The sequence below is a fragment of the Thalia democratica genome, chromosome 2, assembly GCF_965202585.1.
Source record: "Thalia democratica chromosome 2, ktThaDemo2.hap1.1, whole genome shotgun sequence".
In the NCBI taxonomy this organism is placed as follows: domain Eukaryota; kingdom Metazoa; phylum Chordata; class Thaliacea; order Salpida; family Salpidae; genus Thalia; species Thalia democratica.
Window position 1 is genome coordinate 30,590,537 of NC_139166.1, and position 13,717 is coordinate 30,604,253.

A 13,717-nucleotide genomic window follows, 5' to 3' on the forward strand; every position below is an offset into this window, starting at 1 on the left:
TAGTTAAATTTTGTTAGGAACTTACTAAGAAAGTTTTTTATAGTCTTTATATTTTTCCTTAGAAGGATTAATTTAGATTAAACTTTACTTTTGAACATCAGTCGGTGGTAAAAGCTTTATTTATAATAATAACATAATTAAATAGAGTATGCAATAGTTTTAAATGGTATAAACAGAACTATTTAGTATTTAATAAACTTATCAACAAAAACAAAAAAATAACATACCTTTAAAATTCTTCAATGGTGAAAGTTATTGAAGTATTCTTGTCATTCAAAGCATATTAAACTACAAGTTTTTATTTTTCGTATAGATGGCAAAAAAATTAAGGGAACTGAATAGTTACATCACTATAAAAATAGCTCAGTTTTGTAGTAAACAACTTAATTTGCATACGTTTTGCATATATTATTTTAATCTCCTTCTTGAATAGATTACTGTGTCAAATTTAATTCAACAAATACTTAAATTATTTTAAATAACGCAATACAGTGCTTATTCACTTATCCGGACTTTTATCCGGACGCTCACTTATCGATTTTGAAAATTCAAAAATATTTTAATAGTAAACACAAAAATTCATTCAAAAAGTTTCGCAACTTTTTAAATTATATGAGTTTTCTGCTGAAAAGCGTGGAAAAACTATAAAACAAACGTCTATTATTTCTAATTTTAGTAAAACTTCCAATAAAAGCTAGTTTGTTAGGAGTGATATGTTTCCGTTAAATTGACTTTAAACTTAGTCAAAGTTTCCCGTTTTCTTTTTGTCTGATTTTTTAATTAAAAAAAAAGTCTTTCATTTCATTTATAGAGATAGTTTACATTATTTTTTGTTTTTAAAGATAATTTAATTTATATTTTCTCTTAAACAAAAATTAATTTTTTTTTTTAATAAATAGTTAGGGCAGGTAGAATTATAAATGATGAATTTTACTTGCTTGACCCATAAAAAATGTATATAGTTGCAAAGAGTTAGTAAGTCTAATGTTTTTCTACCGTAGAACAAATAAATTTAATAATCTTAAGTTTAGCTTTTATTATTTATCATTTTATTATATATTACTTATAATAACTATGTGTTTGTTTTTACCATAACACTTTTATTATGCATTGCATTATATGCAGCAGTTATATTATTAAATGAAAAAAAATATTTTTTTGTAGTTATCCGGACACGTTTACAGAAAAATCTTGCCCAACGTGTCCGGATAAGTGAATAAGCACTGTACTTATATTATTTTAAATAACATACTTATTGTACTCAATAAACTTACTGCTTGTTCAAACTGTATGAACTTTAGATTTAGTGAAACTAGTTTTTACAACAAATACTTCTTTGTTTAATAAAAAAATATTGAACATTTTAAAACTAAACACATTTTATAACTTATATAAAAAGTAGTAGCAATAACCAGAACTATTAATAATTAATTGAGCAAAGTATACTGACCTACCGCCCGCGTAACTTCGCACGATAACATCCATAAGAGTGCGAACATAAACGGCAGGTGCAAAGAATCATGACAGGCTCAAAAATGTGTCTGCGTGCAAAATTATATGCTCGTGCAAAAATATACCCTCATGTAAAAGTGTCTTCGTGCAAAATTGAACCTTCGTGAAATTTGTCTACGTGCAATTTTATCTTCGTGCAATTTTGCGCTCTCGTGCAAATTAGTCTTCGCGCAATAATATCTTCGTGCAGTTTTGTGTTTTCGTGCAACTTTGTCCCCTCGTGCAATTTTGTACGCTCGCGCAATTTAGACAGCTACCCGTTAAGACACCTAAGCTATAAATGTCAAAGCCATAGAGTACAATAAGCTCCTAATGCAGGGTTTCCCAAACTCATTTATTAAATCGCCCCCTTTTCAGAAATTTGAAAAATAATCGCCCCCCACGATTTTAAAAAGTAGTTTTTCTTTTGAGTACAAACGTTTGAGCCAAAAAAATTGTGTTCGAAATGTAACTTAGTCTGGTATTTCTTATGCACGCACTTTTGGGCTGTGTTCAAAGTAGTTTACAGGGCTTGATAAAATAAGTTACTGTTGTTTTCTTATAAGCCCAGTAAAGTGTATTAAAATACTTAAATATTAAAAAGCCTTGTGTAATCAGTAATCATTCCTGTTTAAATATGAATTGTTTTGAAACTAATGAAACTTTTAGGGTAGTGGTGGACAACTTTTGTAGTCAGCAATTCATATTTACTAAAAAATCTTTTTTTGTTTCAACTCGTTAAAAAAAATGTAATTGCGGGCTGCATAATTTAAAAAAAATAATGTATAGAAAACTAAAAAACTCGAGCAAAATTGTAATAAAATGATTTACTATTATTGTGATCTAGGAAATACTAAAGTAACTGAAAACCAAATTGAAAGTGTATTTCAAAATCATAAGCATCAAAAAACTAAATTTTGTTTATTTTGCACAAGTAGTTTCAAGTTACTTGGCGGGTCGAAATTTGATTGGATCTGGACCGTAAATTACCCATCTGAAATCTTAACTGAAACCTGATATTATAACTCTCTCTCTCATTTAACGAGTTTCGGACATTTAGAGTGAATACTAAGTAACTTATTTAAGCTGCACAAAATACTTAAATTATTTTATAAATAGGCATATTCTAAAATTAAATACCAGAGATTAAAAAACTATAAAAGAATGAACAGATTTTTTAAACATAATGAAATATATATTAAAATATTATTGCTGATCCAGTTTTAGGAAGTTTGACCGACTGGCTGATTATCTCACATGAAAAGTGGGTTTATCAATAGCTTCTGTTTATGCAGTAAAATTATTAATTTCAATGCTGAGATATATTATAATCAAGTTAGTTGCAAAATTAAAAATTTAATTCTAAACGTTTTAAACTACATGTTTTGTAGTAGAATACCATTAAATAGTATTTGACTTAAAATAACCTAAAAATTATTTTAATTGTGTAAAAACTTTCTTTTGTAACTGTAGCAGTCTTTTTGATTGCTTATTTAATACTGTTCAATTTTATTTTTTCTCTAGTTATTAGCCTATAATAATTTACCAGAAGAAAATAGTGAAAAACTAAAATCTAGTGTTGAACTATTAAAATAAACAACATATTCTAATTGCTATTATATTAAAAAATAAGATAAAACAAAAAACAGTTGTATTAATAGTTTAAATTTATTTAATATATAGATTTTCTAACAGTAATAAATCAAGTTAGAAAATAAATTTAAGTTTAATAATCTTTTAAATGAAAAATTTGAAGTCATTTCAAATAGAGACATCAAATCTATACTCTTTTAAAACCAAAAATTATTTTTGAAATAAAAACTTTAATGGTTATCAAGGTTTTTTTATTTATACGGATTAAACAAGTAATAACAAAAATATGTCAAATAAATTTCTTTCAAACAAATACTTTAACCACTATGCTATAAAAACTTTTAGTGTAATGTAAATCGACAAATATAAACTACAAAATTAACCAGGTCAAAACAAAGCTACTTACATATTTAAAACATAAAAAGTTTTATATATACAGTAGACTTCCTCTTCAATTCGCACTTTGAACAAAATAAAAAAGTTTAAACTCAAAAATTATTACCATTTTTTTTTACAAAATGATAAATTTAAATATGTTATATGCAATACCGTTATGAATAAACATGAAATCAACTAAAACATAAAACAAACATTCATAAAAAAAAAGATCTATATAAGCTATAAATATTGTGTATTTTTGTTTTATTAATACTTAGTTAGTAATAGACTTTATTTAAGTTAAATTTAAGAAAGTATAAGTTTGCAATTTTTTGGGTAAAAAGTGCGAACTCAAGAAGTAGAAGTCTACCGTAATTAATATTTATTAGGCATTATGCGAACCTGTTATAGAATAAATAACTTAAAAGAAATTTTAATATAAAAAGACTACTTAAATACAATACAAACCAGGTTAAACAAGAAGTATTTTAAAAGATCAAATAAATAAATAAAACTTTCATAAAATAATCTCTGCTACTGAATTCTAATATAATGCGAAGGATGAGGTTCATGAGTGCTTGCAAGTTTTTATAATCTGATTCTAAATCAGTCAAATAAAGCCTCAAGTCACTTCCTTTACAAATATCTAGATTAGATATTTTGCTCAAGATGTTGATAACTAAACTGAAAGCTTTCTCAACAACATAGCCTAGAAGGAAAAACTATACACAACAATCTAAATTCCTCGCAAATGATTGGATACTTTTGCCTTAGTTTTTGTTGAGTCCAAAAGCTTTCATTTTGTTCTTTGGAAAAAAATACTTTAAGTTCAAGGTCAGTTTGTAAGTCGGAGAAGGTTTCCTGTGAGTCGTTTACTTCAAAAAGATCTGCCACGAAAGGATCCATATTTTTATCTATATGATAGCTTTTTTGTGTGAAATCGGAATTTTACTACTAAATATGATGAAATTGTTAAAAATTCCAGATTAAAAAATTTTTTTTTGCCTAAGTTGTCAAATTCCCGGTTTTTCTAGGTAAATTGGCAACCCTGTATAGTTTTATTTCTTAGTCTAACTTAATGACTTTTCAAAAAACAATTGGAAATATCATGAGGTGATAGTTAATATAGAAAACATAGATTTTTACAAACCATAAAATCCTAAATAACATATATGTAAGGTTAAAAAATAGTGAAAAGAATTCCGATCGTCTATGATCTATGTAAGTGTTAAATAAGAAAATATTTAATTGAAAATATGTAATTGACTCGAAAAAAGAAGTCATAAGTAATTGATTTTTTTCTCTATATTTTACATAAACACAATAAACTTTTTTGTTAAAGTTTTACCACAGGGTCAAATATTTTAGAGCAAGGTAAAATTAGTAAAATACAAAAATCGAAAGTAAACATTTAATGACAACCCAAAATTTTCAAATCGCCCACCCTTTCGCCCCCTTGCTAATTATCGCCCCCCGAAATATTAAAATCGCCCCCAGGGATATCGCCCCCAGGGATATCGCCCACTTTGGGAAACCCTGTCCTAATGGAAGGCACAAACTAAAAATGCAAAAAAATTAATTTCGATAAAAATTATCCCTTATGTTTTTCAAATTATTCACTTCAAATTTTTGAAAAGTCTTTCCAATACTATTTAGGAAATTCCTATTGTAATAATTTTAATATAAGAAAAAAAAAGTTTTATTTGTTTTTAAAATTGTCTTTTTATTTAAGAAAATAAAAATATGATAAAAAATATCTAACTTAATCCACATGTTTAATATTACAGATTTATGATTTGTAAGTTTTTTTGTTATTCAAATGTCTGAAAAAATAACTTTCAAGTTGACAATTAAGTCAAAACTTGAAATTATTGAAGAGTAAAAATTAAAGTTTTTATTTTTTGAATTTTTTAGAATTTTAAAGTGCGTAACGTCACGAGTGCGTAAAGATGCGAGAGGTTACTGTAACGATTTACCAGGAAATTTTTTTTGCGGAGATTCCGAGATTTACCGTAGTTTTTATAATTTACAAAAAAATATATTTAAATCTCTAGACAGAAATTTGCAGTTTAGCTACCTATAATTGATTCCTAATGTTTACTAGTAGTCAACAAACATAACATATTGTTATAAAAATATTAAGTTAGCTAGTATATACATGTTGTTTTAAAGCTAAAAGATACGTAGATTTCTTCTTGGCGTTTGTTGACCCCTGCTTTAAAGTGCATATCGATTAAAAGCATTTCAGTAGTAATACTAAAACATTTTCTTTAATACTATCTTTAGTATACACGTATATATAAGTAAATACTTTTTGCTTTATTCAAAATGAACTTTACAATTAATGAGTACAGCCATAATATATGTAAAAAAAGAAATATTCGTAATACAGTATTGCATTCATTGATCTGTTAAGTTAGAATTGTGTAATTATATTTTTAATTTGTTTATAAAATATTTAATAAATTTTTAGTATAAAAGGATAGAGAACCTTTTTTATAATGCTTTTTTAACATAATTAAAAACTTCATTCAATACTTTTATAACTAACCAATATGCTTGCATTAGACTTGCTAAATTTACTTTTAAATACGATTTTTTCAAACTAATACTTTCTTTAATATAAAAGCTCATTATTAAAAAATATATTCACTTTAGAACTAACATAATCTATTTAGTTTTAATTATAAATTCTGTTTTAACAGGTGTTATTAAGTTTAATAGCTCTGAACAAGACGTTTAAAGGTATCCAAGGGGTGTGCAACTCGATAGCCGAAAGGTTTTTTCGTGCACCAGGTCCTAGAACCAAATATTTTGAGTGTCTTTTTTTTCGTTATATAAACAATATAATATAATATCCAGCTTTCTTTAATTTCCTAAAAACTTTATATACAATTAACCTTAGTTTGTTTGAAAATTTTTTTGAAAACTAGAAAAAATGCTTTATTTATATAAGTCCCTACTGTATACTTTTCTATCTAATAAGTTCATTATATCAGACAATTGAAACTTTACCATTGTTATATCTAATTAAAAGTTTATCGTTAATACAAAAATCAACAACATCATTAGAATATTTAATTTAAGTTTATTGAAAAAGTACGGAGTTCTGCAACTGGAAAGGATGAAAAATGTTAATTTAACATTGTGTCCTGTGCTTTTCTGTTTGTAAGAATATTTTTTATTGCCTTTAATATAAAATAACCTTTAAGCTTTTATTACAGTGAGTAGCTAATTTCTGACACACTTTTCAAAACAAAGTCCCTAAAATTTTTTTAATGTAAAACGATTTTATAGATTTATAAACAATATACTTTAAAATAAACTGTCATATAATATGCATACAAATGATAAAGCTGTTTAAGTTAATTATGCTTATCAAATCAATGAGCTTACTTTCAAAATCTATTGCTTTTCTTTTTGTTTTTTATAAGTTTTTTCATTTGTATTTTTTAACTGGTTACTACTAATTTTTCTAATCAATGCTTAACTACAAAACTGTATTCCTTATTATTTATAGTCTTTGACAAAAAACAAAACAACAAATTTAAACACCGTTAATCAAAAAACTTCAGTAGTAAAATCTAATAAGATTAGTATTATGAACTAGTTTTAACAAAAATTTTATTTATTTAAGCTCTTGAAAAATAATTTGTCATAGATATTTTGGCTGAAAAGTTTGCGTTTTTATACAAAAAATTTTACCTATTGAAGTGTTTGTATTTTTTTGATTGTTCAAGAAAGTTTTTTTTATAATTAACTGAGGTTCAATTTTTATATGTGTGTTATCTTCTTAATCACTATAAATTCTTATATCATTGTACTTATCATTAAGTTCTAAGAAAGTTATTACAAATAAGAAAGGTTAAACAGTACCTTTGTAGAATAAACACGTGTTTGGTGATCTTGGTAACTTACTTATTAGCTTATTGAACACGATAAAAAATCAACGTTCTAATATTTCGTTTAAAGGACCTGAGGTATAGAAAAACAACCGAGTCACACACCTGCTATTTATCTAAAAGTACATGAAAAATTGTAATTTTGCGAAAATAAAATATATAACAAGAAAAAAAACACACAATAAAAATAAACAAAACTTAATGTGATAATTTACTCGGAACAACTTATCACGAAGATATATATTTAAAAGAATGAATAGTATTTAAGTAGTAGAACATATTTTGCTTATAACAATAACATAGACCTATTGACTTGATTTAAATTATTTACAATTTTAAATATATACCTTTAAATTTAAATTAAACGGGATGAACTACGTAAGCAAACAGCAAAAGAAATACACAAAAGTTGTTTACTACAATATTTATCTAATAAAGATAAAATAAAAACAAAACTAGCTAAGGTATTTCCAATTTTAATTTTCACAGTACTTGAGTTAGTAATTAAACTATTTAACAATTTTTAGTCAATTATTTCAAATAATTACTTTTTAAAATTTATTATTAAAGAACTTTAGCAGTAGTCTAAATATCATTAAAACATATTAATTCTTTCAAAAATTTATTTTACAAACTAAGTTTCGGTCAAAGACCTCGTCAGTGCTTAAATAAATCTAAAAAAAGGATATGTGACAGTCATGGAAAATAGCATTTAAACAATTAAATTAAAATAAAACCAAATTATTACTGAAAGTTTTTACTTAACAAACTAAACAAATTAAATTTTAATATTAAGACTGAGTTTTAGTAGAAGTTAGAATTTTTAGCTAAGTTTTAAAATCAATATAACAACAATAATAATAATAATCAAAGCTGTATGTAGCTTTCTTTTTTCTTCTAGATAATTTAGAGAGTAAACATTGCTTAAGCAAAAGTGTAATTAATGAAGTGAGTTAAAAATTTAATTGAATTTGGTGTAGCTTATTTTAATCGTGACGTAATTATTGAAAATTTGAACAATCTTGTGCTTTTAATCGCTATTAAAATTTAAAATCCCGCTCAAATGTTTTATATGAAAGCTTATAGTTAAAATAAATGTTTACCTAAAACCAAAACAAGTTAAATTATGGTACTAAGTTTGAATTTTTGGCAAAGTTTAAATTCAAGTTAAATTTAAAAATCAAAGTACAACACAAATAATAATAGTAAAAAATTCTTGTAGCTTTCTATTTTCTTCTAGTAGATTTTCAAAGTAAACATTGCTTAAATAAGAATAAGGTTAATATTAATAAGTGGGCTTAAGTTAAGATGCATTTTAATCAAGCTAAGTTTTATTGTGACTTGAATATTGTAAATTTAAGTAATTTTGTGCTTGTAATAGTAACGAAAATTTGAAAATTTTGCTTAAATAATTTAGAAAAAAAACTTTTAACTTTAAGAAAATTACAGTTACAAAAATTAAAAAGCATGCACAAAACCTGTATTACGAGTAATTTAAGTTTTGAAGTGGAGTTTTCGGAAGTGCGGGCAGGAATAAAAGAGTTCGTACCGTTTGTTTAGATTATCACTTCTGTCTGCTTTAGCGATCGCGACCTTTTCTAATATGCAAGTACTGCAAATGCTTTGTGGGTTTAAATACTTAAAATTGAATTATTAAATTAATTAAAATAAAATAAATAAATACTTAAAAACAAGAAACGAAGATCCAAACGAAACACTTTGCAACTGCCGAACAAAAAACAAATGCCCCCTTAAGAATAAATGCTTAGTTGAAAATGTGGTATGTAAAGCGACAATCAAATCGGAAAACGAAACAAAAAACTATTTGGGCTCAACGGGTGGAACTTTTAAAAAAAGATGGTACAACCATATTAGTGACTTTAAAAACTATAAAGAGAACGGAACAGAAATATCGAAGTATATATGGAAGCTTAAAAATAAGAACATTGAATACAAAATAGATTGGGAAATTATCCACCATATTGGCAAAGCAAAAAACCCACAAAACATTTGCAGTACTTGCATATTAGAAAAGGTCGCGATCGCTAAAGCACACAGAAGGGATAATCTTAACAAACGGTACGAACTCTTTTATTCCTGCCCGCACTTCCGAAAACTCCACTTCAAAACTTAAATTACTCGTAATACAGGTTTTGTGCATGCTTTTTAATTTTTGTAACTGTAATTTTCTTAAAGTTAAAAGTTTTTTTTCTAAATTATTCAAGCAAAATTTTCAAATTTTCGTTACTATTACAAGCACAAAATTACTTAAATTTACAATATTCAAGTCACAATAAAATTTAGCTTGATTAAAATGCATCTTAACTTAAGCCCACTTATTACTATTAACCTTATTCTTATTTAAGCAATGTTTACTTTGAAAATCTACTAGAAGAAAATAGAAAGCTACGAAAAATTTTTTTTTTTACTATTTTTATTTGTGTTGTTCTTTGATTTTTAAATTTAACTAGAATTTAAACTTTGCCAAAAATTCAAACTTAGTACCATAATTTAACTTGTTTTGTTTTTAGGTAAAAATTTATTTAACTATAAGCTTTCATATAAAACATTTGAGCGGGATTTTAAATTTTAATAGCGATTAAAAGCACAAGATTGTTCAAATTTTCAATAATTACGTCACGATTAAAATAAGCTACACCAAATTCAATTAAATTTTTAACTTACTTCATTAATTACACTTATGCTTAAGCAATGTTTACTCTCTAAATTATCTAGAAGAAAAAAGAAAGCTACATACAGCTTTGATTATTATTATTATTGTTGTTATATTGATTTTAAAACTTAGCTAAAAATTCTAACTTCTACTAAAACTCAGTCTTAATATTAAAATTTGATTTGTTTAGTTTGTTAAGTAAAAACTTTCAGTAATAATTTGGTTTTATTTTAATTTAATTGTTTAAATGCTATTTTCCATGACTGTCACATATCCTTTTTTAAGATTTATTTAAGCACTGACGAGGTCTTTGACCGAAACTTAGTTTGTAAAATAAATTTTTGAAAGAATAAATATATTACTTCTCCTCCAGCATTTGAGAACTCTCTATTTGTTTTCTTAAACCAAAACATATAATATCATTAAAACATAGTAGTACTTGCTATAGTCTAGAATAGGGGTGGGCAACGTACGGCCCGCAGAGTGAAAATAACCGGCCCGCGAGCAAATTTATAGGCCCGCAAAGGGTCAATATTACAAAATTTTTACAAAACTTTGTATCATATTATTACAAAACAAAACTGTTAGAATTTGACTTCAACAACATGCTAAAAAATTACTTTTTAATTTAATGTGTACTAATAAATACACCATTTTGTCCTAGTATTTTGTGTTGTTTTAACTTAGTTGGAATATTTTTTTGTAAAATTACCCGAAGCTAAGTGTTTTTTTTAAGTACGATATTTTACATCCGTACCTTTGTCAATTATAATGTCAATTGTTTTTATAGACATTATTTAAACATCTGACATGTCTCAATCTACATCTTAAGTTGTCAGACTTGACAATTTTTTTTGAATTTGAAGAATTTAAAAAAGTGATCATCTGTATCCATAAATTTATATTCCGGCCGGATCCGAAACTTTTATTTACATTAGAATCCGACCGGATCTGTATCTCAACTTAAAATTAGTTTCCAGTCGGATTAGGATCTAAAAATTCATTAATCGGCTTGATCCGGATACTGGGTCCGGTAAATCACTAATTCGAAATGCTTCGGCCCGCAAAAGACTAAATTTTTCCGGATCCGGCCCGTTGATTGAAAAACGTTGCCCACCCCTAGTCTAAAACAATATAATCAGAATCCAATTTAAATAATTAGCAGGGACTGTTCCTAAGTGTAGTAATTTTTGGTATAATCTTAAACTATATGATAATAATTTCTCATTGTAACATATTCATACATTAATCAATATATTGTTCTTTTAGTAAAAAGTTTCTCAGATGGACCTGATACCATACAAAATGAGCTTAATTTTCAAGCCAATTAGGCATGTTAGCCAACAGTTTATTACCATGATATGCTAGAGATTTATGCTAATGTATATTACTGCTTGGTAGGAAATCTTTTCGAATGGTTTGTACTTTATCCACATTTTAAAAACAATACTTGAATTTAAATGGTAAAAGTCATATTCAAAATTATTTTAAAAAAAACACCTAAACAAAACTTGACATTTAGTACTATTTGTTTTTTTTAATTTTCATCATGGTTTTTGAGCTTTTTTATCAGGACATTTATCTTATTAAATTTAGTTTCATTTGCTCTAGCCCAGTTTAACAGAGCGTATCTAATGTGGCTCATAAAGAGTGATTTAAATATTAAAGATTTTTTGTTCAAGAAGTATCTCGTTTTCTATAGAAGACCGAAGAAGATGATAGTCTATGTTTTAATGTTTCTATATGTTTTGATCATTTAAGATTATTATCCATTAAAGTAGCAAAACATTTATAACTATTAACATTTTTTAATAATTGTGATACCTATTTAGTATTGATATTTGTATTTTTCCAAAACTTTTTTTTTGCTCTTTTGTCAACACTTAAGTTTGTTTACAATTAGCCAGTTTTAAGTTTTGTTAAAATTAAAAAATTAAAGTTAGCACGGTGTTATACATATGTGTTTTGTTTAAAAGTAGTATATATTAATACATCATCTGCAAAATTATAACTCTTAAGCTGGTGTTGTTTTTTAAATCATTAATATGTATTAAAAACAAAAGAGGTCCTAAGACTGAGCTTTATGACTTTGCAACATCAATGTTTTCACAAGTATAACCTCTAAAATTCACAAACTGTTTTCTTTCAGATATATATGATCTCAACAACAAACTTTCTTTTCTCCATATACGATATCATTCCAATTTGTTTAACAAAACTTCTCTTTCAAAGCCTTAACCTAGATCCAGTAAAACTGTACATACAGATTCACAGCATTATTTATCATTCTTTAACAATTTAAGACAAAGCTAAGGTGGGAAAATGGCTTTCTCTGATATCAAATCAATATTTTTAAAGATGTTGTATTTAGCAAAAAAAACTTATATATAACCATTTTTATAGTAATTTTGTTTAAACTGGATAAAATTGTATTGAGTCTATCTATAGTTTCTAGCTTTTTTGATCTTTTCTTGAATATTGGTGTTTCTTTTGTTAATTTTAAGCTAGTTGTATATTTACTAGGGTGCTTATAAAAACGCAGCCTTTGAGTTTTTAGCTAACTTTTTCATGGAAAAATCACAAAAACACCTCGTGCAAAATTTTTGCCAATTTAAAAAAAAAACAATTTCACGGTAGCAAGTTTTAATTTTCTTAAAACCACCCCAGTTCGATAACCGAAAGGTTTTTCGTGTACCAGGTCCTACGACCAAATTCAATAAAAGTTCAATAAGTATGGGACCCAAAAAATGCAACCTTATAGTTTCTAGCTGGGAATTGTTTCACATGTAGCAATTATCACAAAAACACGTTGTGCAAAATTTAAAACGATTTTAAGAAAGTTTTACGGAGGCACTTCTTGATTAAAATAATAACTGAAATTTGAAGAAAGTTTTCAAAAAAATTACATTAATTAAGAAATACCTCCGTTAAACTATCTTTAAATCTTATAAAATTATTTACAATGTATTTTTTATACTTGCCTTATTTAAAACGATTTCCAGCTAAAAACTCAAAGGTCACATTTTTTAAATACTTCTAAGACCTCACTATTCTAGTTTTTCCAAAGATAGATGTTTCCAACAAGTGTCTAAGTAAACTACCAATTATTAGTATTTTTGAACTTCCTTGCATAATAATGAAGTTCTATACCAAATGGTGAGAGATTTTCATTTCCCCGTTTTATTGTTTATTGAACGACAAAAACACGCTCTAAAACTTGATATAAATAATATCAATATCTAACAACATCGCTTAAATCTTATACTTTTTTTTTATTTTCTGCAAGACTTTAATCTTTTGATCAGAAAATATAAATTTAGCTATAGATGGATTAAGCAGCTTTTTTACCTTTAATCCTTTTTTGACATAATTCTTATCCAAGAAGCTATTTGGTTTCCTACAACATTTGAGTCAACTAATTTTAAAACTTTTCATTACAACTATTTCAGTCTTTTTAGCATTCTCATTATCTTTTAGCGGTATATCCTTTATTTCATAAGTTGATTTCTTTTTAAGTTTACAATTTGGTTATTTTTCAGTAATAGCTACTTTTTATATTTTACAGTTTTACTAGCATTGACTAACAATCTACTGTTTTCTTTCGCTGCTGACTCACTTGCTGTGCTTTTTTTTTTTTTATTTGCTGTCATTTCTTCATTCCTTAAAATTGCAGTTTTTT